The 23,322-nt window shown below is 41.4% G+C and overlaps 1 protein-coding gene across 3 annotated transcripts in view; it reads right to left on the bottom strand.

Annotated features, from left to right (window-relative positions):
• The window catches only part of SPON1 (spondin 1), a 678,179-nt gene that overhangs the window by 644,828 nt on the left and 10,029 nt on the right, over positions 1-23,322 (bottom strand). For all 3 annotated transcript variants that reach the window (XM_067532126.1, XM_067532125.1, XM_067532124.1), the window contains exon 2: positions 17,736-17,839. The gene's annotated coding sequence lies outside the window, so the exon portion shown is untranslated. The remainder of the gene's footprint in view (positions 1-17,735; positions 17,840-23,322) is intronic.

A 23,322-nucleotide genomic window follows, 5' to 3' on the forward strand; every position in this document is an offset into this window, starting at 1 on the left:
GGTAATGCAGTTAATACTGAATACACTGGCATCCAAATGGGTGTGTAGACACCTCCAATGTGATTTTCATCTGCCAAAAGCACCTGCTGAGTGTAATTAAACTTTTTTTTTGCTAGGGCCTCTGAAATCTTAAGCCAAAGCAAAAGGGGGCATGTGGGGTCCCCCAGAACAGTGGGGACAGTAATGCTGTTTATATCAATGTCATTTGGTGGGGATAGTGACCTAGCCCATCCATGAAAGCAGATCCCTGAACGGCAAAAAAACTGGCAACATGAACTCCACATGCTCCACGAGTGCCTGCATAACAATGGCGGGGGGTCTATGGTGGTTTATGTACTCATGCTTCTTGAGGGCAAACTATGGGCACTATGAGTCCCATCAGTAGCCCTGCCACAGTAAGAAACCTCTTTCTCTTTCTCTCAAAGCCAGCAGTTACCACCAGAATATATTTAATGCCCTCCTCCTGGGGGTAAGCCACACACTTGATTGCCTCAGAATCCTCTGCCATCACTTTACCTGAAGTCGACTTTCCAACACAAAACTGGTTGGCAAATGAACCTGTAGCAATCTGGAGGAGCCAGTTTCCAGGCAGTTATAGCAACCCTCTTGTGGGCTGGCAAGAATGACCACAGAAGTCTCTCTGTACACTGGAGGGTGAGGGCAAGCTGCTCACAAAGCTCCAGAAATGTGTCCTCCTTCATGCGAAAGTTCTGAATCCACTGCTGGTCATCCCAGGTCTGCATGACAATGTGGTCCTAGTCTGTGGTCTGCCAGAAGGGGGTCTATGTCGGAGGCATGCTGGCTATGCCAATTGTACTGGGCAGCATCTTCCAGTGACAGTCTGCAATGCCTCCTCCTCCTCCTGCAGCTACATCAGGAGATCCATCAGGTGCCTTTGGTGGGACAGAAATCACTGCCAAACCATCCACCAGCACCCTGCGGATGCTCTGCCAGTTTCTTGACACAGGACCAAAAGTGCAAGCAAGAGAAGTTCATCAAAAGGCACCTCCTCCATGTTGCTGGCTCTGATAGCTGGGAGTGCACAGACCAAAATGACTGCTCGGCAGGTTGTGTTGGTGGGCTGCTCAAACTTCCTGTAATGTGCAGAATGAACAGCAATGTTTTGCCACAGTGCACCACAGTCCTAGGGCGCAAGTGGCTACATTTCAGTGGAGGGGGAGGGAGGGAGAAAGGGTGCTAGGGACTCTGGGATATGATTACTTTGACTTGGGCCTGCACACTGCGGTGTAGATGCCAGAGCCCTAAGTTTCGGCATGGGTTATAAAAGTATTAACATTGTATTTTAACCCTATGTAGACACTCAAGCCCTGGGTTCCCTAACACGGATCAGCTGACTCAAGTCCCACTGACCCGAGACTTAGAGTATTTCTACACTGCAGTGCAAGAGACCATAGTAAACGACAATGGAATGGTGGTATTATTTGCAACATCTAATTATGCCATCCACTAAGCATGCTACCCCTGCACAGCTGAGTGAACAGCGACCAGAGTTTGTAAAACTAAAATCTCTCTTTACAGTTTCAGTAACTTCTCTCGTCTTTTGTCCGCATTCATTGACAGGAACTAAACACTTCCATCCATCCTTACCCACTACACAAGTTTCATTAGTTGATGGTGCAGTGATACGTTGTGCAACAGCAGCCCTATTTACTGCACTGTGATCAAGGACTACTCCAGAATCTTCAGCCACTCATCCGTTAACCTGTGTGTCTCCTTCACTGTATGTGTCATTCAGCTGGGGAACAAACAATGCTGTAAAGTACAAGTCTGACATTGGGTGGGGGCCCCCTCTGCTCATTCATTTTATTTACACGCAATCTTGCCTTTCCCTCAAGTTTAAGAATCCTTCAGACAATAGTGCGCTGGGGGCAATGCAAGCCTTGTCCCACGATCTGCCGGATGTACTAATGGCACTATCGTTATCATAGCAGCATCTATTTTCAGGAAAAGAAAACCATTATTTTGTTTCTTCTAAAATGTTCACAGAGCCCGTAAAGAGGTAACTCTTTACTCCAGATCCGAGTTAAAGTTTAAAATCAGAGTTAATTAAATCTGCCCTGTTCCTCCCACTCTGAAAAAAATCCAAGTCAAAATTATGGGTGAAAGTGTCAATTATATCCAAGATGCAGACAAAAAGAGAATTTCTTTTTAGAATAATGCAGAGATATTTTACATGTATGGTTTGAAGAGCTTGCTGTAGATTAGGTGGGCCTTTACACTGACCTACTGTCTGCAATTGACATTCATAAGATTTACTTCTTTAAATAGGGTAATCTGTTAGGTTTGACAGAATTCTCTGATTTACTAAATGCATCATTCAGTCATCTGAAAGACTATTTTTTGCAAGATACCAGAGGCTGATTTTGATCTGACACCTGTGTAAACCAGCTGTCCTGAATATGTGAGGTCATGGGGTACTCACTGTGGGCACAAGCCCAAACACTGGGATATGCTTTTAAGGAAAATTCAGAACATTTCAGGAGAAAAGCTATGCATACACTAACCCCTGTTTTCATGCTCTGTTCTTCACACTCGTAACTGCATAGGATGGTATGTCATGAAAGAGGCAAGCTTTCAGCCAACTGGGTCCATCAAAAAGCAGTTCAATTGCAAGACAATCTAATTTTCTTTAGAGATGTGAAGTTTTCTTTTCTTACAAGCACTCCGCGATCCAGCATCAGTCAGATATGGGAATACTGGAACAGCTCCAACAGTTAATAGAAACTTGGAGCTTCAATTAACAGGAGGGGTTATCACTTATTTTAATATTTTTCAGAGGGGTTTTTTTTCCCTTCCAATAATGAGGTACAAATTACAGCCATAAAAGCTGTGCTGATTTAAATTATCCATGGCTATTTAACCAAACACTGAAAAGTTAAAGCTATGCTTACTGCTACTGTAAAAGAATGTATGCTGGATTAGCATCTGATGGAGAAGATTATAAAGCAGAAATTCCACTTGTTTTACTTCTCTAGTGTCCCAGATGAGGCACCAACAAAAATATAATTCAATCCTACAAATAGTATCAGATTTGCTGATGCTGAGGGACCTTGGATGGTTCAGGGGACTGGTAATGAGATGCAGAGCTACTCATTTCTAGGTCATCAACTAGGGCTTGATCCTGATCAGTTAAGTTTTATACCATTTGATCACAAGAACTGTTTGCTGATACACATGAAATGACCAAGTGGTCTCACTGTGGATGATTTTCAGAGGCGCTAAACTCCTGCTAAACACAACTCCTACTGAAGGGAATAGGAATTGCAGGTGGCTCAGAACCTCTGAAAATCGGTCTACAAGTGTCAGCATCACAAACCCCATATAAGCAAGTGTCAGGCTTTAGCACTCAATTGAAGGTGCAGACCTATGCTGCTGGCAGCCAGACCCAGTGGGTTGCTGTCACTCCAGGTCAGGGATATTAAAGACTGAGAGAGGACTGAAGTCCGCTGAGAAACCAACAGGAGCTCAAGCTGAGAAAAGCCCTTCTATGTTTGTTAAGCACAGTCCTGCCTTAGAGATTTGCTACTTCTGTTAAGATTAAAGACCAATCCTAAAGAGATGGAAGGTTTTTGAACAATCTACTTTATGCGTGTCACCTGTTCACACATCACCCATCACAATTTATACCCTTCTTCAGAGCCGTAACGAGACATTCTAGCGCTCAGGACGAGCAAGCATGTGTGTGCCTCTAGAGGTGATGCGTAAGGGAGTACATGGGGTCACATGCCTCTACTTCCACTCAGATTTCTACCTTCCATTTAACACAAAGGTTTTCAAACTGTGAAAGGAAATTTTCCAACTCCTGCAGCAGAGCCAAGAGCACCAGGGCAGCAGTGAGCAAGTGTCTCAGGGAGCATTTCATGGCAACCTGGCTATGTAGGTAGGGACTGGCTTCAGAGGGCATCTCCAGTCAGCACTGGGCTCCATCAGAGGAAAAGAAAGAGCAAGTCAGGGGTGCAGCTTGGAGCTGTGCCGTCCGCACTGCCCGGCCATGCAGAGGTGGCCCGGCTCAGGGAGCCAGCCAGCACCCCAGCTCCCACACTGCAGAGAGTCAGGGACCCCAAGCAGGCTGGGCAACTCCCACCAGCTTTCGATCTTCCGGCTCCTGGCAGGAGGTGACAATTTTCAAACAGGGGGATGCCTCTGTGCCAAATGGAAGGCAGAAATCTGGGGGGCACATGACCCCACGTGCTCCCCCCATGATGCCCCATTTTTCTACCACCACGACTTTGCACCCTGGCCAGCTGCTCTGCCCTGGTTACGGCCATGCTCTTCTTGGCACTCTTTGCAAAAAACATAAACACTGAATACTCATAAAACATAGGCCTTCTCAATGAGTGTGTCTACACTGCAGTTGGATGTGCAATTTCCAGCACAACTAGACATATATGCACTAGTGATGCAGCTAGTGCACTAAAAATGGTGAATGTGGCTGTAGTGGAGTGAGCATCATGACAGGCTAGCCAACCAAGTGCAGTCCTGTATAAGACCTTAGTAGGCACATACCCAGGCAGCTAGTCCAGACTTCCTCCTGCACTGCTCCACTGCTGTTTTTAGTGTGCTAGTTCAATCAAAGCTAGCATGCGTACCACCTCTGCCCAAACCGGCAATTACACCTCCAGCTGCAGGGTAGACATACCCAGTACTCAACAGCATGAGTCCTATGGCACCTTAAAAAGACTAACAAATTTATTTGGGCATAAGCTTTCGTGGGTAGAAACCCACTTCGTCGGATGCATGAAATGGAAACTTCAGTTTGGTAGGTATATATACACATGCAAGGATGGGTGAGTTACATCACAGTGAGGAGGACGAGTGTTAGTGAGGTTAATTCAATCAGGCTGGATGAGGCCATTCACAACAGTTGATGTGGAGATGTGAATGCCAAAAGAGGGAACATTATGTTTTGTAATGGACTAGCCACTCTCAGTCTCTATTCAGACCTAGTCTGATAGTGTCAAGATTGCACAGGAGTTCCAGCTCTGCAGTTTCATGCTGAAGTTTGCTTTTGAAGTTTTTTTGTTGTAATATGGCAACTTTCTAGTCTGTTACTGAGTGTCCAGGGAGATTGAAGTGCTCTCCTACTGGTTTTTGAATGTTACCATTCTTGATGTCTGATTTGTGTCCATTTATTCTTTTGCCTAGAGACAATCTGCTTTGGCCAATGTACACGGCAGAGGGGCATTGTTGGCACATGATGGCATATATCACATTAGTAGATGTACAGGTGAATGAGCTCCTGATGGTGTAGCTGATGAGGTTAGGACCTATGATGGTGTCACTTGGGTAGGTATGCAGGCAGAGCTGGCAACGGGTTTGTTGCAAGGATACGTTCCTCGGTTAACATTTCTGTTTTATGATGTGTAGTTGCTGGTGAGTATTTGCTTCAGGTTGGGGGGCTGTCTGTAAGCGAGGACCGGCCTGACTCCCAGGGTTTGTGAAAGTGAGGGATTGTCCTCCAGGATAGGTTGTAGATCCTTGATGATGTGTTGGAGAGGTTTTAGCTGGGGGTTGTAGGTGATGGCCAGTGGCATTCTGTTGTTGGGTCTGTTCTGTAGTAAGTGACTTCCGGGTACCCGTCTGGCTCTGTCAATCTGTTTCTTCTTTTCCCTAGGTGGGTAGTGTAGTTTTAAGAATGCTTGATAGAGATCCTGTAATTGTTTGTCTCTGTCTAAGGGATTGGAGCAAATGCGGTTGTATCTTAGGGCCTGGCTGTAGACAATGGATTGTGTGATGTGTCCTAGGTGGAAGCTGGAGGCATGTAGGTACATATAGCAATTTTCGGTGTAAGGTGGTGTTTACGTGGCCATCATTTATTTGCACTGTAGTGTCCGGGAAGTGGATTTCTTGTGTGGACTGGTCCAGGCTAAGGTTGATGGTGGGGTGAAAATTGTTGAAATCCCGGTGGAATTCTTCAAGGGACTCTTTTCCGTGACTTCAGATGATGAAAATGTCATCAATGTAGCATAGGCAGAGGAGGGGCACCTTGGGACAGGAGGTGAGGAAGCGTTGTTCTAAGTCAGCCATGAAAATGTTGGCATACTCTGGGGCCATGCGGGTACCCATAGCCGTGCCACTGATTTGAAGGTATAAATCGTCTCCAAATCTGAAATGGTTGTGGGTGAGGACAAAGTCACAAAGTTCAGCTATCAGGTGTGCTGTGGCATGATCGGGGATACTGTTCCTGATGGCTAGTAGTCCATCTTTGTGTGGAATGTTGATATAGAGAGTTTCTACATCCATAGTGGCCAGGATGGTGTTTTCTGGAAGATCACCAATGGATCGTAGTTTTCTCAGGAAGTCGGTGGTATCCCAAAGATAGCTAGGAGTACTAGTAGTGTAGGGCCTGAGGAGAGAGTCCACATAGCCCGATAACCCTGCTGTAAGAGTCCCAATGCCCAAAATGATGGGGCGTCCAGGATTCCCAGATTTGTGGATTTTGGGTAGCAGATAGAATATCCCTGGTCGGGGCTCTAGGGGTGTATCTGTGTAGATTTGTTCCTGTGCTTCTTCAGGGAGTTTCATGAGCAGATGGTGTAGTTTCTTTTGGTATTCCTGAGTGGGATCAGAGGACAGTGGCCTGTAGAATGTGGTGTTGGAGAGTTGTCTAGCAGCTTCCTGTTCATAATCCGACCTATTCATGATGACTGTCACACCTCCTTTGTCAGCCTCTTTGATTATAATGTCAGAGTTGTTTTTAAGGCTGTGGATAGCATTGCGTTCTGCACGACTGAGGTTATGGGGCAAGTGATGCTGCTTGTCTACAATTTCAGCTTGTGCACTTTGGCGGAAGCATTCTATGTAAAAGTCTAGCCTGTGGTTTCGACTGTGAGGAGGAGCTCATGCAGAGTTCTTCTTGTAGCGTTGGTGGGAAGGTATCTGAGGGTTAGTGTGCTGTTCAGTGGTGTGGTGGTAATATTCCTTGAGTCGGAGATGGAGAAAGTAGGCTTCCAGGTCACCGCAGAACTGTATCACGTGTGTGGGGGTGGTAGGGCAGAAAGATGGTACTTGGAATTTCTACAGAATTTCTAAGGCAGAAAGTACTCAACGTTTCACTGGTTTAACTTTAAATCAGTTTTTAAAACACTCAGTTCATTTTCTTCCTGGCTTACATTGGTGTAGCTTAACTCGATTCCTTATTGAATTGAGCTAATCTGATACCAGCCAGGTTTAATCGAATTAAGAGTGTTTATGAGGGGGTTTTGCACCAGCTAAGTATACCGATTTAAAATGACATCTTTAATTAAACTAGAGCAACTTCGAACATAAACCATGGGTGTAACTGTCAAAAGTGCCAGAATGACTTATGAGCCTAATTCCCATTTTCAAAAATGATTTCAGGGCCTCTTTCTCTTAGACTCCTAAATCACTTTGGCACTTGAGACAGTTTTACCTCAGGCCTAAACAACCCTTTCAGCCCTCCAGGTGGCCCCACTAGATCAGGGCTCAGGCACGCTGATAGGGGACTGTGGGCAAACTATCACCATTGCAGCCTGCAGAGTACCTGGTAAATAGATAGAGGACTTCAGTCTCCAGAGCTGTCCATGTGACACTTTTCACCATTCAATAGATTAACTTAAAAAAAATAAATTGCCAAAGCCCAAGCCAAATATTTGTTAAATCCCGTATTAAAACACTCTGTTCTCTGTAATTTTAGATAATTTCCACTTCCTACAAACTTAGGCTACTTGCCCTGTAGTCATTAACCATCTTTTTTGGCCAGAAATCAAGTTGGATTACAGCTGGGCTAATCTTTCCTACGCAAGCGCGTCCGATTCCCCCCTAAATCCATCCTACTAAATCCCCTAAAGCAAAAATGTTACCCTGGCAAGTAAAAGTATTTGTCATAGTGAGCAGACCTCTCATTAGTTAGCAGCAGCTTCAGCAAACAGCGCCATGCTGGAGATCAGGAGACTGCTGGCATAGCACTATCAAGGTTGATGCATGTAGAGATCTCCAAATCAATGAGAAATTTATGCTCACGCTAGGAGCTGAGATGGCTGCAATTTTGCCTTAGAAATTCCAAGTACAGACAAGCACTGTACTGCTCTATTTTTAAATACAAAGAAGCGTTCAACAACCTTGCCTTAAATAGTGAACTTGCAAGTGAAGTGGAATAAAACAGCTAAAGTTTCTAATGTGCCAAAGGTCTTTATTAATGGATTTAACTAGGACAGAGAGAACAAACCCTGAGGCCTCTCAAACATGGCTGGTTTGGCAGACATTAGCACCACTGTCTCCTCACATAACATTGGAAAGCAACTATTGTGTGCCATGACACAATGCACTCTCCCCACTCATGGAGAGGATGTGAATGAGAAAGCTAGCAGTAGCTGACACATCCCTGCAGCATGGAAGGAGCCCAAGGAAAGCTGTCCTGTGAGCCTTTTTCTAAAGCATAGGCAGGTAAGAAGGGCTTGAAAACTAATACAAATGACCCACAGTCCTTATCAAATCTATACCTGTCAGTAATGTCCAATGGTAATGAACACTCACTGAGCTAAATTCTGCCTATGCAACCCATTGCAATTAATACAAGAGTCCTGTAGCACCTTAAAGACTAACAAATTTCTGTGGGCATAAGCTTTTGTGGGCTGCAACCCACTTAGTCAGATGCAACATTGCAATTAATGATGCAGCATGAGTATAACAGAGCAGAATTTAGTCCACTTTCTCCATGCCGCTAGGATAGCTGCAGGAAGCATATACCAAATACCTCCAGGTAGCAGACATGACCATTAGTGGGTATTTTAATAAGAAGTCAGCTTTGGAGGCTTTAGAAAGCCTGTGTTTGCACAGAATGTAACCATTATCTATTCTAAACCTGATACAAACAACAGTTTACAGCTCATGCACAGAAATAGATCATCTAGCTACTGCACATCTAACAGATTGTGTAATAAAGTGATTTAAAGAGTTTTAGGCAAGCAGAGTGCAGTCCTGCTGTGAAAGCTTAGGTATATCATCTCCCAGGGCAAATGCTTCTTTCCTATGGAAAAATCCATAGAAAGAGTAAATGAGTTCTAGAAAAATCTGTGCAGGGAAAGAGATTCCGCCATCAGGAGTGAGGTATTTGCAGCTATGCAGAAGAGGCATGGGGCATGTGTTTAAAACTCCATGAAGCCCAAATGTGTAAGAGAAGAAAAGCAAGTGGACCAAACATTTCTCCTCTGTTAAAGAGGTTCCAGTTCAGTTTCCATTTCTAAAAATGGGCAAAACGGTGGGAGAGTATCTCCACTACATAGGAAAATAAATCTGATCCACTGAGGGACTGAACGGACAGCTGTTGTAGAGTAAGAAACTCTCACCTCTAGGCCAACGGATTGACTATATTGGGTATTTGTAAAATGCTTATCACTGTAGTTTCAAACTGCTAAATATAGTAATTTAGAATGGCTTGTTCCTGTCCCGAGAGGACGTTATATTGGATTATGATCTGGATGCAGCAGCAGCTCTGGTCAGTAGTTACTAAAAATCAATTCTTTGGTGGCCTATGAGAGATGAATTGTCAGTATCAGTCCAGTTCCTAATAGAAAGGTATCCGCATAACCTCCACCTCAAACGGCATTGTTTCCCTAAGCATAGGGGGCCAAGTATTACAGGTACATGAAGAGTAAACCACCCTCTCAAAGCAATCTCTCTGAGTTAGGACTAACACAACTGGAAGGCAGAATAAGGAAACTTGCACCAGCACTGTCCATACTGTAGCAGTTCAATAGTTAAATTAGGGACTTGGCTACTCTCAATCTGATTTTACAATCCAAATTTGCAAAAAGAATACAAGCACCTACAAACACTTCCTTCTGCCCACAGAGCACAATATCTCATTACAGTGAGGGATGTGTAATTAAGGCCATCAAACAGTATTCTGTTGCAATCACAGAACTGCAACAACACAGCGACAGAGATCTTCTGTACCATCACAGTATCCTGTACATTTGCATCCCTCTCTCACTCCTTTCAATTCATTAATTTCATATTAAAAGAAAAATGGCATCACCAAGATTGTTGCGCCTTCCTGCTGCTGAACACTTTATCCAAGTAGTCCCCTTGACTTCTACGGGATTACTTGTGTGAGTGCTCACTGCCACGAGCAAAGGTTGCATAACCTGACCCTAAGGCAACAAATTACTATACTTGCTAAGAGTGTAGTTCATGATCACAGGAAATACCACCCTTCTTTAAATAATTCTACTCAAGTCACAGAGTAAGGCACTGCCTCTCATGTCTTAGGGTTGAGAACAAGGACTTGAACGATGAAGTGACTCATTTCTACATTTGGTGTCCGCCACAGAGATTCTAACTTCATGCAAAATTGTTGGAATAGTTCTTGAGCTTAACAGCATTAAACACCCTGTAGCCCAAAACAGCACACTGTAAACCCCTTATTCATCACTTCTGTATGGTTGTAATAATTCATATTAAGCATGCCATGTAAGGTATCTAATGAAAGATCATAAACTTGTTGAAATCCATTGTGCTGTCAAAATATGGATCTTGCTAATATGTATCCAGTTATAAGATTTTGCAGTTATTACGTTATAAGCTTGCTAGTAACAGCAAAAGAGGCACCCCTTCCCAGGAGGGGCTCAGCAGTCATCAGCCAACAAAAAAATTGTAAACAAAGGATTTATAATACAATGACAGTTGCACAAGGCTATTCAATAGAGATTGCTCAACCGTATGACTCACTCACACAGCAGGGATTGAGCAACCAGGCTCAGCAGGGCCCACCCGGACCCTAGTGTCTAGTGGCCACATGGTCAGAAGATATATAAAAGAAGGAACAGAGGCTACATGCTTGGTCTTTTTTTCTCCCCCATCCATGCTGAAAGCAACAGGAACACAGAGACTGGACCCAGGCTTGAGAGAAGCCTTTATCTGGAATATTCAAGTGGGGTGAGAAAACTGCTTAATCTAGATACTGCTTAGTGTTAAAGGTTTAAGAATTAGTTTGTGTGCTTATCTTTATTTCCTTTGGTACCTATCTTTGATTTCTTATGCCTACCCCTTATGCTCACTTAAAGGCCACCTTTCTGTACTTAATAAACCTGTTTATATTCTTAACTAAAAGAACGTGTTTCTGTGAAGTGTTTGAAAAAAATCCCCCATTCAGGTAACAAAATCTGGTGTGTCTTCTCCACGCTGAGGGAAGGGTGAACTGGGTGATAATCTTACTAGTCAGACTTCTGACAAGGGCAGGACAACTTCGGGGTGCTGGGCAAGGAACTGGGGTGGACTGGGTGGGGCCTTTCTCTGTGAAATTTGTGAGCCGCTCTGAAAGCATTCATGCAATCTGGCTGGGCGTAGGGGGCTCCACCTACCGTTGGGCTGAGTGATAACAGCACCTGGAGGGGTTTGCTGCTTGTCACTAGCAAAGTAGTTTGGGAGACAACCCAGTCCTAAGGAATTAAGGGGGAACAGCGGTACCCCTGTCCCAGATGGCACCCCAGATGAACCTGTCACAATGTATTATATATTTCTCCCAATGCCAGGCTACGAGCCTACCTACCTTGTTACCCAACCTGCAGGAAATAAGTCCTCAAAGCACATTCAAGCTCTGTAAGTGCTAAATGTGTCTGGTTCAATTTGCATTGATTTGTGTTCAGTCTTGTTAACATGTGTCTTTCACAAAAGCATCTAATAGGAAGACTGAGCTGTTCCAGATTTCTAAGCTGTGATTGTAATGGAGCCCTTTCTCCACCCCCACCTCATTCACAAGAGTACTTCTATAGAATGCCCTCTGCTCTTCATGTAAGATGAACTCCCTTCCCATAACCGGTATGTGAGCTTGCAGAGCCATCATTTATTTCATAGAGCATTTTAATTGCTTGCTCCATCCAGGGGGAATAAGGTTTTGATACACCTTTAGGTCTAGCAAAAGTTCCACGGAGGCATGATTGCTTATTATGATATTTGCTGTATCACAGCTTGTTGTATTTCTTATCAGCTCTTCTGATAAAAGAAAATACCCTGAGAATAAACTTTGTGTCATTGAATAGAATATATAATCCCTGCTTCTGGGTTTACACAGACTCCAGAGATTACTAAGGTTATTATTCATTGCCAAAAACTGACATTAATGCAACGTTATGGTTGGGAAGTTGAATGAACAAAAGGCAGGAGGCATTCTGGGATTGCCCTGGGACATGCAGTTTCTAAGCCAGTGTCGGCTCTCTACACTAAGCATTATATCCATCATCATAATGGTGGTTAGACTTGCTCAAATCAAGAACAAATGGTGGAGTAAACACCTGTACACCACTGGCATCAACTGACTGTGGACACGTGGCATCTGACAAAGCCTATGAAGCACATGTGGTTAAAATGCCAAATTTCTAAGCGTAGATGTGGCCTTCCGCCCAAATCCTGACCCACCCTTCATCTGCAAATGTGACTAGGGCCATGAAAGAGCCTGACTGGCATCATCCAAAAATGTTCTTGGGAAGCCCTTATGTTGCAGTAGCGATTAGAGAGTCACTCCACCACTGTTTGCAGCCTGAAGAGAGGCAAAATTCTTGACCCTTACCCCTGAGGCTCACACCAGTGTACAAGCTGTACTCTATTAGGATTAGTCCCTTAAATAAATATGCATATTCAGTTTAATGAACTGGCTGACTGTCCTCTTCTTTTTATGACGCACACATTGCTTGCATAATGGGGAAGTGACACCTGTGCACAGGAAGTTGGCATGATAAACATTTTAAAATTTAAATGACCAAAAATGCGTTCTTCCTGCTTTCTAAGTAAATAAGCAAACAAAATTCAGAATAATTTTTGGGTCACACATCACTGGTAAATAGATGTTATCCATTACTTTCACAATCTGAAAGAATAGCTAATTCTTTTCCTTAAGGAGGTAAATTTCCAACAAGAATTAAAACTAGCCAAGGCAACTTGCAAAGTCCTTCAACTCGCACATTTTACTGACAGTTATTCTAACATTACATGTTTGTTTCTTTTTTAGTTAGAGTTAATACATCAGAACTCCACTGCTTCATCATTTTGGGCTTAATGCATCATAACCAAGGGTAGAAGTAAAGCAAGTGAAAACAAGAATGTTTCAAAATGAAAGGCTTTGGCCTTTATTAAATTCTGAAGTCTGTTTTATTCATTGAGAGTATACTGAACTCCCACTAGAAACATATTAATCTAACCTTGGAAGCCAGTAGGTTTTGTTAACATAAGGGAAAAGGCTGTTAAAAGGTTGTATGTTTCTGCTGAAGAAAATGGAAACAAAATAACATTGATTCAGACTGGTTGGGAACACAACAGCTGTGGGTAATTTGATGGGTAGCTTGGACTCCTAGGTCATCCCCTATGATTTGTAATTATTGCTAGTTCTTTTGTCTTGTTCAGCATAACATAGGACCAGGAATAAGGAAAGCCAAAAGTTTCCTAGTTTTCAGTACAGTAGATGTTTTCTAATCTCCAATTAGTTTTCAGCCACTCAAAAAAATAGAGTAAAATCATTGTTTTATTTCAAATTCTTCACTTAATAAAAAGATGAATAGCAAAAAATCAAATAAATCTGTCTTCCCCGAGCAAATTAAGTACAGATAAAATGGTGCCAAATGATTGATTTACAACTGTATTTTTCAGAAATAATGCATTGCTATTCTTGGCATTTATTGGTGTATGCAAAATGTTTCCACATATTTAGCCACTCGATGTCAGCTAACATTTATCAACATCCTGAATGGGTAATCTGCTCTTTTTCCTCATACATTGGCTGCCAGACTGGAATAACATTTGTGGCTTTTGACATAGAAATCTCACCAAAAAGTCTATACACAGAAGAGGGAGCACAACTAAGTTAGGGTACTTTGTCCTGTATCTGGGTCCAGAAATTGGGGCTTAGTTACCTAAAACAAGTATCCAAATATCCATGTTACAGTTTGGGAACCCAAGATTGAGAACAGCCTTCCAGCCTTTCCCCCATTTATCCCAGCATAAAATGCTTTCTTTAGAGGTTTGCTCCGTATTCAGACATTTTGAACTGCTGTATTTATTATTCTTTATTTATCATATTTGAAATCTCTTAAGGAAGATAATTAAAGTTATAGGTAATAATAGTACTAATATAGGAGCTCACTGGACACTTAATGCTGATTTTCAATGAGCCTTGGGACACCGGGGAAGCGCTAGAAGACTGAAAGAAAACTTATGTGCCAATATTTTAAAAGGGTAAAGAGGATGACACAGGTAATTATAGTCCAGTCAGTATGCCATTGATTCAAGGCAAGAGAATTGAGCAGCTGACATGGGACTTGATTAATAAAGAATTAAAGGAGGGCAATATAATTAATGCCAATCATCATGGTCTTATGGAAAATAGAACTTGTCAAACTAACTTGATATTTTTTATGAGATTACAAGTTTGGTTGATCTAATTTACTTAGACTTCTATAAGACACTTGACTTGGTACTGTATGACGATTAAAAACTAGAATGATACAAAATTAACATGGCACTCATTAATTGCATTAAAAGTTGGCTAATTGCATGGAGATGCAATTAGATGCAGGGAGATGCATGGAGAATTAACATCAAGAGGGTGTGTTCCTAGTGGGGTCCCACAGGGATCAGTTCTTAGCTCTAAGCTATTTAACATTTTTTTCAATGACCTGAAAGAAAACATAAGTCACACTGATAATGTTTGCAGATGACACAAAAATTGGGGAGTGGTAAATAATGAAGAGGACAGGTCACTGATACAGAATGATCTGAAATGCTTGGTAAGTTGTGTGCGAGCAAACAATGTGTGTTTTAATATGGCTAAGTGTAAGTGTACACAACTAGAAACAAAGCAAATAGGCCATACCTACAGGACACAGGACTGTCTGGAAAGCAGTTACTGAAAAAGATTTGGGGGTTATGAGGGAGAATCAACTGAACATGAGCTCCCACTGCAATGCTGTGGCTAAAAGGTCTAATGCGATCTTTGGATGTATAAACAAGGGAATCTCAAGTAGAAGTAGAGAGGTTATTTTACCTCTGTATCTGGCACTGGTGTGACTGCTGCTGGAATATTGCATGCAGTTCTGGTGTTCACAGTTCAAGGATGACATCAATAAATTGGAGAGGGTTCAGAGAACAGCCACAAGAATGTTTAAACAATTAGAACACATGCCTTATAGCAATAGACTCAAGGAGTTCAGTCTATTTAGCTCAACAAAAAGAAGGTTAAGGGGTGACTTAATTACAGTGTATGAGTACCTACATAGGGAACAAATATTTGATAATGGGCTCCTCAATCTAGAAGAGAAAAGTAGAACATGATCCAATGGCTGGAAGTTGAAGCTAGACAAATTCAGACTGGAAATAAGGCATACATTTTTAACATTGAGGTTAATTAACCATTGGAACAATTTACTAAGTATCATGGTGGATTCTCTATCATTGACAATATTTAGAGGCCAGGCTAGATGATTACAATGGTTTCTTCTAGCCTTAGAATATAGCTGGAGAAATCTCTGGAAAGTTTTTAATTCCTTTTGGACACAAAATACTTCTCATAAAGCTTCAGAGCTTCTTGTATGAATATGAGTAATGAGGACCAAGCAGAAAAAACATCTCTTAGAGCTTGGAATTATTCTTGTGACTTAGTCTCATGAGATATTGGAAATGGACATGAAACCACTTAAATACCCTTTTTGTTCATATGATTGACAACCTTAATTTACTGGCTGCACTTCTTAGTTGTTACAGCTGCAATAATGCAATAGAAGGATGCAGAGTTGACATGGTATAGCAGAATTACCTTGGCAACAAAGCAAACATAGCTATGGCATGAAATGCTAAGAGACTAGCTAGTAGGGATGAATTTTCTCTTGATCCAAAGGGGGAAGAAAGAGGCTTTCGATACAAGGCAAATTATAGCTATTTAATAGCATACCTGCCTGTTACTCATATTATAAGCATTAGGGATATGGCTTTAAATGGTCATTATTAAAACTAACTTTGAATTTATCACAGTTTGAAGATGGTCTAACAAATCTTTTTTATTAAAAAAAATACCAAAAGATGTCCTAAATAAACAGGAAAAGCAATAGGAGGTATTTCAGCACATCAGCAACTTATTTTGCCTCTGTTTCTTTCAGCTCTGTGAAGCTAAAACCCTTCCCCATCCCAATTACTAATTCCTGCTTACTGTAACATCCCAGCATGCACTTTGCTAGAGACTTCACACCCACCACTGAACAGCAGTCTTGGTCTATACCTGGCATTTTCATAATCTTTTTCTATATAGTCATTTAGCGAATGCAACCCGCTGCTACCAATTTGCAATGTATTTCTCCTAGATTTAGTGTAGCCATGCAAAATTCTTCATACTGCTATTCCCAAGGCAATAATTTTTTTTGATTGTTTGACATTGAGGTGTCAAGTTTTTTCATGATCATCATCACAGAAAATAGCAGAAAAGCAGATTCTGAACCTCAGGAAATATATTGTAAGGCTGGTTTAGAGTTCTCTGGTAGAACATACATTACCTTTTGTTAATAAAAACCAGATGTTCACAACGAATGCTGAACTTCAAGTAATTATAACTGGCAAAGTGTTGAAAAGAAAAAGAATTAAAGATTCAGGGTTCCAGACTAAGGTATTTCAACTTAGAATGTGCCAGGTCTTCTGGGAATATCAAAATCCCATGGTAAATACATATATATTACTACTACTAACATCAACAATAATATTAGCTAACTTATAGAACACTTTTCATCAGTCCATCTCAAAGCACTTTACAACAGAGGTCAGCATCATTAATCCCATTTTACACAGGGGGAAACTGAGGCACAGAGAAGAAATTACTTGCCCACGGTCACCGAGCAGGCCAGTGGCAGAGCTAGCAATAGAACCCAGGTCACCTGAGTCCCAGTCCAATGCTCGAGCCACTAGGCCACATTGCTGGAGCCAAAGTAGGCCAGCACATCACACATATTGTTCTGCTTCCTAGTTTAAAAATGTATTAAATTCCGTTTGGAGTCAGAACAAATTGGTCTCCACGGCATTGTATGTGGTGTTGTAATTTACACCTCTGCAAAGATGATGTGAAATGCTGCCACTTTGCTTTGGTAGCTCTTTACGATCACTTCTGACAGTTGGAAACGATGTCAAAAGTGTAAGGCTCTGGGGAGTGAGACCCTGTAGATCTAGAACTTTTTAGTTTCTAAAACCTGTTACTCATCTCAGCCTCAAGCCCCGGATGCTCTCTTCTTTCTGTGACCAAATGAAGAGATGTTCAGAAGTTGATTCTAAGTGGCTGGTGAGTAATCCTCTTCTAAGTCTTTTCTCAGTTTCTGCCTTGTTTCATTATCCTCAAATCACACATCAAACAATCAGTTACTTATACAAATGGTTAAGCAGCCACCATGAGAGGACTAACATCCAAACCATTTTAGTTAACGGTCAGATAAATCAAATATCACAACCACCTTGATCCATAACTAAGGCTTACATTTGCACTAACCCAAAGCAAACCTACTCTGCAGCGCCACCTAGTGAAACTGGATCTCATTCTCCACTTTGTTCTGGTAGTTTTGTCCATTCAGAACCACATCTGTGGCACTGAGCTGGCACAGAGCGGAGAGTCAGGCCCACAACAATGTGAAATGTTCCAATCAAGCGTCCAGACCTGTCATACAAATTCAGCCATAATCCAAGGAACAGAAAGAAAAAAAGTGAAACAATATTAGGTGGAGGAAAGCACTGACCTGTCTCTAGTCTCCAATGCTCAGCAGTGAGAGGGACACGGCAGCAAAGTGTAAGAAGGGATGTCACAGCAGGTGGCAGCCAGAAATTGTCGATTTTTGTGGGCCTGCCAAAAAGGAGAAGAAAAAGTTTATGAATTCAAACCCACTCTTTGAGGTCACCATTCTTCACTGCACCTGCAGGGTAGAAACTCAGAGCTCCTGTTGCAACAGGCTGGCAATTTTATTTTATTTTTTGTAAAATGTGTTCTTTGAATTGGAATGCATAGCATACATACGTCCGCATTAGAGATGAGGTAACAAAGATTTACTTCTTTGGAAACTATCAGATGCTTTTGGAATTTTTTTCAATGCAAAACCTCTGCCCTACTTAGAAGTTTATATTTACTGAAATGCCCCTTACCTTCTTTATTTGGACTATTCTGCAAAAGCACCATATGTAATACTACAGCTAACAGATATTTTTTCATTTCACACATCACATTTGAATGAGCAACAACAGTAGGACTCACATTCCCCCCTCTCCACCGGCTTCTGCCTTGACCAAAACGGGATCAATACTGCAAACTTACGCCTGCTGCATGCAGCAATTAAATGAGTACCACCAGCTGCATCAATCACTGTGCAGTTGAATTGATAACAGTAGGCACCCTTGAAATGTCACTTGCTATTCAAGATTCTACTGTTGTGAGTGAGTACGGGTGATAGTTCATCCTACAGCAACTCTGACAGAATACAGGGTGTTTCTGTTAGGATTTCAAGCTCTCTCTTCCATGGGCCCAATGACCCACCAAAAATGGCATAAGAAATGCTATACTGGGTCAGAACAATGGTCTCCGACAGTGGCCAGTACCTGAGCTTCAGGGGGAGTGTTCAGAACAGAGCCATTTGGAGAGATCCATTCCATGTTTTCCCCTTCTAACCCTTCGCAGAGTGTTAGGGTCACCCAGAGCACGGAGTTGCATCCCTGATCATCTTGGCTAATAGCTACTGATGAACCTATCCTCCATGAACTTATCTAATTCCTTTTTGAACCCAGTTATATTTTTTGCCTTCACATCATCCCATGACAGTGAGTTCCACAGGTTAATTCTGTGCTGTGTGAAAAAGTACTTCCTCTTATTTGTATTACACCTGCTTCTTATTAATTTCATTGGGTGACCCCTGATTTTTTTATTGTGGGAAAGTGCAAATAACACTTTTCCACACCATTCATGGTTTTATAGACCTCCATCATATCTCCTCCACCCCCATCATCTCTTTTCTTAGCTGATCAGCCCTAAACGTTTTTAGTCTCTCCTCATAGGGAAGCCTTAATATAACTATAAACTCTTATAAGGTTTTGCACTTATGAATCACTTTTCATTCAAGGATCTTGAAGCACTTTGCAGACACTAAGCAAGCCACACAAAAAGTTATTTAACAATAACACTGTATACTATTTTACAGGATAGAGAGCATTGAAGTGACTGGCCCAAAATCACACAGCAAGTCTCTATCGAGCCTTATTCATTTTTATTTTACACTTTTGGAAAATACAAAGTGATATCTGGGCTAAGTATTATTATTCAGTGGCAGAGGCAAATACAAAACCCAGAAATTCTGACTTCTGTCCCATTTTAGTTACTCTGTTCTGTATCAGGACAGCTGAAATATATAAAAATTCTCTAATTACATAATCCAGTGTTAAGAATAAATTAACCATTGAGTACTTTTGTTCTGCAAAAGCAAGGTAGGAATTAGGTAGTAATACAGGAGTAGAATGACCAAATGTCCCAATTTTATAGGGACAGTACCAATATTGAGGGCTTTTCTTATATAGGCACCCATTACCCTCCACCCCTTCCTGATTTTTCTCACTCGCTATCTGGTCACCCTACACAGGAGAAGCGAAGATGTGTATATTTTAAATATTGAAGGGGTAGCTTTACATTGTTGGTTTTTGATTTGCTGGATTGGTTTGGACTGGATACTCCAGTTTACTATTGTAGGTTTCTTTTTAAACTTCAAAACTTCCTATTGTTTGGGCTCTGATTAAAATCCTGGAATGACAAAGTAGTTGTATAAGAGATTTGATATAACTTTTTTTGTGCCTATAGAAGTTGATTGTATCCAGTACCATGTACCCCAACTCTACAGATTCCATATCAATCTGGACTGAGCAAAACCAGGCTGTTACTGCTATGACAATGTGCCACCGGCGTATTATCCAGACAAGCAGTGCAAAGTACTGATTATTCTATGCCCATTGATGTTGATGGAAAGACCCCTATTGATTTCAGTAGACTTTGGATCTGGCTCTGAACAAACAAAACTGAACACTGCTACAGAGCTTTAAATGGCTTTTAAAAATCAACAGCACAGTGCCTATGTTTGTTTTCAATCTAGGCAAATAGTTAGTATATCAATTAAATATATAAAGGGTATGCTAAGATTAGGAAGAGAAGATGAAGTTCAGTTGGGGTTAGCTAGCATGCGTTAGCTAATCCAGGCCTGAACACAATCTTTTCCCTTGTGTTTTGGGTTGACCTTGACCAGGCAACCTGAGATCAAAGGTGTTAAATGGTGTCCACACTAGAAAAAACACTGAGGCTAATCTTAACCTTTATTTGTAATCTAGACCAACCTAGAGTCCATCTTCTGTAACCCACTCTTCTGCTAAAGAAATTGTTCAAAGTAAAGAACTTGCTGTGAGTTTGCTCTGTTTAGACACATGAAGTGTTAGGCTGCCTATGACCACTTGATTCAAACTAAAGTTAATCCTCCATGCAGCTTTGAAGAAAGACTAAGAACTCAGACATGTAGGACAGTGAAAATAATATTTCAGTCAATATGTAGAAGAGAATTATGGAACACCTCTGTCCTCTATTTACAACATCTGTGTAAAAATCAGTTCCTGGCCCACAATACAGACCCCCTGAACTACTCAAGCCTTTTTTTTGTTTGTTTGTTTGTTTTTTAAATTAAACTTCTGAATATGTAACTGGAAAGTTTATATGTACTTTTAGATTCTGAAGTTTTCCACTGTTTAAAAGCATATTATGTTTATAGGTTTGAGTGCAAAAAATCAGGGAAAAGGGAAGACAGTGATGGTAGCAGCACAGATATTTTGACTGACTCATATCTAACAAGCAGGATTCTGTGATAGGTAAAGAAAGAAATGGAGCTCTTCTAATATAAAGCAGGTATTACACTGACTACTATAGCTTCACTTAAAATAATACTGATCCTGGAATAAATAAATATTCATTTTTATTAAGTCACTGCAAAATCTCTGTAGTGTAATTCCCAGAAAGCCTATGATAAAAGGTGTGTTGTCAGGGCTTCTATAAAAATAATGAACAGTTTATTAAAATAAAAGTTCATTTACTAAAAAAGCTTGGGTCAAGCTAGAAAAAAGACCAGTATTATGCTTGATATGCAATTATCTTAATATTTATGCACAGAAAAAGAAAAACCTTTAGAACATACATTGTGGCATGATTTTTTTGTTTTGAAATTAAACAAACAGGGCTTGTTCTTCAAGAAAGAAATGTTTAAAATTTAAAACAACAAAATCAAACTCTTTCATCATTTTAGCATAGAAATACAAGCTGCTGGATTTCTCTTTTTGGTTGTTTTTTTAAATAGAAATATTCCCTTTGTGCTTGAATTCAAGATTTCACATACAAGAAACCTTCATATAGCATACATAGAATCATAGAATATTAGAGTTGAAAGGGACATCTAGTCAGGAGGTCATCTAGTCCAACCCCCTGCTCAAAGCAGGACTAACCTCAGCTATATCATCCCAGCCAGGGCTTTGTCAAGCCTCAGCTTAAAAACCTCTAAAGATGGAGATTCCACCACCTCCCTAGGTAACCCATTCCAGTGCTTCACCACCTTCCTAGTGAAAAAGTTTTTCCTAATGTCCAACCTAGACCTCCCCAACTGCAACTTGAGACCATTGCTCCTTGTTCTGTCATCTGCCACCACCAAGAACAGCCTAGCCCCCTCCTCCCTGGAACCCCCTTTCAGGTAGTTAAAGGCTGCTATGAAATCCCCCCTTTCTTCTCTTTTGCAGACTAAACAAGCCCAGTTCCCTTAGCCTCTCCTCATAAGTCCTGTGCTCCAGCCCCCTAATCATTTTTGTTGCCCTCCGCTGTACTCTCTCCAACTTGTCTACATCCTTTTTGTAGTGGGGGGGCCCAAAACTGGGCACAATCTCTCTTATGAATTCCATAGGAAGTAATAAGCCAAAAACAAACACATACATTAACACTGGAAGCAATACATTTCAGAAAAGATTTAGCTGAATCTAAGGCTATGGCTACACTGATGGCGGCAAAGTCGCCGCCGTCAGATGTATTTCTCTGGATCGACTGAGTGGTCAGTGAAGACCTGCTCAGTCGATCCAGAAATTGATGTACTAAGACCACCTTCACAAGTGATGTAGCGCTGCGTCGACGGGAACGCAGTTCCGTCAGCACAGTGCAGTGAAGACAGTGTGCAGAAGAGAAGCAGAGAAGTCGACAGGAGTTACGCAAGTTTTTTGCGTAGCTTGCGTAATTCCCGTCGACTGCCGCCGAATCTCAGAGGTAAGTGTAAACAGGGTCTTAGTGCCTTGTATTTCACTTATTCAGTACATTCGGTTGAGGGTGCTTTCTTTATTATTGCTGTTATTTTTTAATCCTTAGTCAGTTATGGTGCTAAGCATTGTTCCAGCATCATTGGTTAAAAGCAGCTACAGTACAGTATGATTAGGAATTAATTCAGCCACAGTCAATATCCACGCTACTAGACGTAACTCTGGAAGAAGGAGTATTGTTTTGCATGAGTGGTTGCAATGATTCTATACTAAGAGGGATTTCATCAGACAGTGACAATAAGTTTCACATCAGAAGATTCTATAAAGAAGTCATTTGGAAAAGCCCGCACAGCTGAACAAAGAATTCCCTTTAAAGTAACATTTTACCAGAAAAGTGAACAAGTGTCAAGTATAAGAGACTTAAAAACCAGGGGGAAATAAGCCTTTCAACATTAATTGAAGGAAAGAAGTGCATTTTATATACAAAATTGAGATATTTGCACTGCTGTGGAATTTATGACCATCACCAAGTTGTTCAAAGGGCTAATGCCTCCTTTGAAGATGGTAAACTACCATGCACTCTGCAACCACTATGAAGACCGTAACTCCTACTATCTAATAATGACTTAACTATATTGATCCAAGCCTACATGACTTAAGACACGGCAGCCAAGATCACACGACCACAGGGCTCAGCTCACTTCATAAATACGACTACATTTCATAAAAATAATGTTACATTTCAAGACCATGGTGCTCAATTTTAAGGCCTCCCATGGCACTAGACCAAGTTAGCGGAAAGAACATTTTCGCTAAGAAGCCAAGACTTTCCTCAAAAGTGACATTCAGCAGGAATGGTGAAATTGTTAGCCTTGAAAGTCGAACCCTGTGAAAGTGGGAGAGACAACTTGCTTGACAACTGACCTGATCTTATGGATCTCTGCCTTCCAGACAAGATGACATCATTCTCACAGCCCTTAGAACAACATGCAAGATACTTCTTTAGCATAGCTCCCCCACAAT

Source organism: Emydura macquarii, unplaced genomic scaffold (assembly GCF_026122565.2).
Source record: "Emydura macquarii macquarii isolate MOO-44397 ecotype Brisbane River unplaced genomic scaffold, CSIRO-AGI_Emac_v2 contig_3240, whole genome shotgun sequence".
Lineage (NCBI taxonomy): Eukaryota > Metazoa > Chordata > Testudines > Chelidae > Emydura > Emydura macquarii.